The sequence below is a fragment of the Callithrix jacchus genome, chromosome 6 (assembly GCF_049354715.1).
Source record: "Callithrix jacchus isolate 240 chromosome 6, calJac240_pri, whole genome shotgun sequence".
NCBI lineage: Eukaryota > Metazoa > Chordata > Mammalia > Primates > Cebidae > Callithrix > Callithrix jacchus.
In genome coordinates this window covers 36,600,289-36,603,826 of record NC_133507.1, presented here as the reverse complement: position 1 = coordinate 36,603,826, position 3,538 = coordinate 36,600,289, and the positions used below count along the sequence as shown (strand labels likewise).

General features: G+C 44.3%; 1 non-coding gene across 1 annotated transcript; it reads left to right on the top strand.

The window, feature by feature from the left end:
* Positions 1 to 2,704: 2,704 nt before the first annotated feature.
* On the top strand, positions 2,705 to 2,811 carry LOC118154858 (U6 spliceosomal RNA). The gene has a single exon (XR_004745110.1). It is a non-coding gene; the product is annotated as a U6 spliceosomal RNA (small nuclear RNA).
* Positions 2,812 to 3,538: the final 727 nt, after the last annotated feature.

Sequence of the window (3,538 nt, the reverse complement as noted above, 5' to 3'; positions counted from 1 at the left end):
TTACCCAGACTGGAGTGCAATGGCACGATCTCAGCTCACCGCAATCTCCGCCTTCTGGGTTCAAGCAATTCTCCTGCCTCAGCCTCCTGAGTAGCTGGGACTACAGGCGTGTACCACCATGCCTAGCTAATTTTTGTATTTTTAGTAGAGACGGGGTTTCACCTTGTTGACCAGGATGGTCTCAATCTCTTGACCTCGTGATCCACCCGCCTCGGCCTCCCAAAGTGCTGGGATTATAGGCATGAGCCACCGCGCCCGGCGGAAAATTGTTTTTTAAATTGACCAGGAGACAGATGAACCTGTTAAATATACTGCAAGGATGCAATCAGCCATAATCTATATTTCATAAAATTTTACATGTGGTACATTTTCTTCCAAAAAAATGATTAAAGGCCAGGTGCGGTGGCTCATGCCTATAATCCCAGCACTTTGGGAGGCCGAGGCAGGTAGATCACGAGGTCAAGAGATCGAGACCATCCTGGTCAACAAGATGAAACCCCGTCTCTACTAAAAATACAAAAAATTAGCTGGGCCTGGTGGTGGGTGCCTATAATCCCAGCTACTTGGGAGGCTGAGGCAGGAGAATTGCTTGAGCCCAGGAGGCGGAGGTTGCGGTGAGCTGAGATCGTGCCATTGCATTCCAGTCTGGGTAACAACAGCGAAACTCCATCTCAAAAAAAAAAAATGACTAAAAAATAGAGGAAAGAAACTGTTAGAGATTATCTGTTACAGGTTAGAGGCTTAAGAGGCATATCAACCAAATGCAATGTGTATTCCATGTTTGGATCCCGACTGAGCAAACTTGGGGAAAAAAGACATTTTTGAGAAAATATGGACATTTGAACATAGACTGAGTGGATATTAGGTGACATTAAAGAATTTTTAAATTTGTTTATTTTGATTAATTTTTTAAAATCGTTACCTGTTGGCCAGGCACCGTGTCTGGGAGGCCAAGGTGAGCAATCACCTGAGGTTAGGATTTCAAGACCAACCTAGTCATCATCGTGAAACCCCATCTCAACAAAAAATACAAGAAAAGAAATTAGCGGGGCGTGATAGCATCCACCTGTAATCCGAGCTATTCAGGTGGCTGAGACAGGAGAATCATTTGAACCCAGGAGGTTGCAGTGAGCCAAGATGATATCACTTTACTCCAGCCTGGGCAACAGGGCAAGACACCATCTCTAAATAAATAAATAAATAAAATAAAATTTTTACCTGTTACATCCTGATGAATGAGTTAAGTGATATTATGTCTGGAATTGCTTTAAGTGATTCCCCCCAAGCACATCAGCAAAAATGGTTGATTAAAGACATCTGAAAATCTTCTCCATAAAAGCCACAAAAACACTGGCGAAATTTTGTCACAATCAACTTTTTCGGTTTTCAGAAATTAACCAAGGTCTTTCAACAAGATAAGGATTGTTTATTCAAGAAAAAAAAAGGCTCAATCTTCATAAAGTGACAAGGGATGAGAGAGGGACATAGACAAGATTGGCTAGGTAATAAGTAAATAACAGTTCACTGTGCTGATTTATTTATTTGTTTAGGGACATAGCGTCTCCCTACATTGCCCAGGCTGGCCTTGAACTCTTGGCCTCCAGTGATCCTCCCATTTGAGCCTTCCAAATAGCTGGGACTACAGGGGTGAGCCACCACACCTGGTTAATTTTCTCAATTTTAGGACGGGCGCAATGGCTCACACCTATAATCCCAGCACTTTGGGAGGCCGAGGCGGGTGGATCACGAGGTCAAGAGATCGAGACCATCTTGGTCAACATGGTGAAACCCCGTCTCTACTAACAATACAAAAATTAGCTGGGCATGGTGGCACTTGCCTGTAGTCCCAGCTACTTGGGAGGCTGAGGCAGGAGAATTGCTTCAACCCAGGAGGTGGAGGTTGCAGTGAGCCGAGATCGTGCCATTGCACTCCAGCCTGGGTAACAAGAGCGAAACTCCATCTCAAAAAAAATTTTCTTAATTTTTTGTAGAGATGAGGTCTCACTGTTTTGCCTAGGTGATCTTGAACTCCTATCCTTAAGTGATCCTCCCAGCTCAGCCTCTCAAAGTACTGGGATTACTGGGATTAGCCATAGCACCCAGCCACTATATCTTAACGCATATGTGAAAATATTGTATAACAAGTACATTTTTCCTACACAAATAGGATACTATTCAAACTGTACTCTTTGGGCAATATATCTTAGTACTTTTCCTTCTCAGTTCACAAGTAGACATATCTTTGTTCTTTTTAGCAGCTTCTCAGGCCAAAGAAGGTGGCTCAAGCCTGTAATCCCAGCACTTTGGGAGACCTATGTGGGAGGATCACTTGAGCTCAGGAAATCAAAACCAGCTAATACAAACAATGCTTCAATCACCATCCCTGTGCCTTCTTTATACATGTAAATACAGCTGAATATGCCACCTCCCACCAGATTAGCATAGACTATTTCAACGCATACTGTTCCCATCATCTCTACGTAATGCAGCTTTCTCCCCCTCTTTCTAGAGGCAAAGAAAGCAAGCCTGCTAACAACAACAACAACAAAAATCAGAAACAAACTAGGCCAGGTGCAGTGGCTCAAACCTGTAATCCCAGCACTTTGGGAGGCCAAGGCGGGCAGATCAGCTAAGGTCAGGAGTTTGAGACCAGCCTGGCAAGCATATAGTGAAACGTGATCTCTACTAAAAAATACAAAAATTAGTGCTCGCTTCAGCAGCACATATACTAAAATTGGAACAATACAGAGAAGATTAGCATGGCCCCTGCGCAAGGATGACACGCAAATTTGTGAAGAGTTCCATATTTAAAAAAAGAACAAAAAATACAAAAATTAGCTGGGCATGGTGGTGCGCACCTGTAGTCCCAGCTACTTGGGAAGCTGAGGCAGGAGAGTCGCTTGAACCCAGGAGGCAGAGGTTGCAGTGAGCCGAGATTGTGCCACTGCACTCCAGCCTGGGCGACAGAGCAAGACTGTCTTTAAAAAGAAAAGAACGAACTAAAGCAACTAAAGAGTCTGAATTAAGGCCGGGCGCAGTGGCTCAAGCCTGTAATCCCAGCACTTTGGGAGGCCGAGGCAGGTGGATCACGAGGTCAAAAGACCAAGACCATCCTGGTCAACATGGTGAAACCCTGTCTCTAGTAAAAATACAAAAAATTAGCTGGGCATGGTGGCCCGTGCCTGTAATCCCAGCTACTCAGGAGGCTGACGCAGGAGAATTGCCTGAACCCAGGAGGCGGAGGTTGCGGTGAGCCGAGATCGAGCCATTGCACTCCAGTCTGGGTAACAAGAGCGAAACTCCGTCTCAAAAAAAAAAAAAGAGTCTGAATTAAAGGTCAAAGAAGACAGTACATAGAGTTTCTTTAAACATGCAGTTCAGATACTTCAAGAAAACAAAAAATGTGTATTAGAACACCGCATACACAACTACATGTCTAGACTGCAAAGCAAGTTGAGGAAAAAAAGGAACACTGGACACGTCAGTAGACCCAGATCAGACTCCTGGGTTTGCCACCTGTAAACTGAGGTTGGCCTTC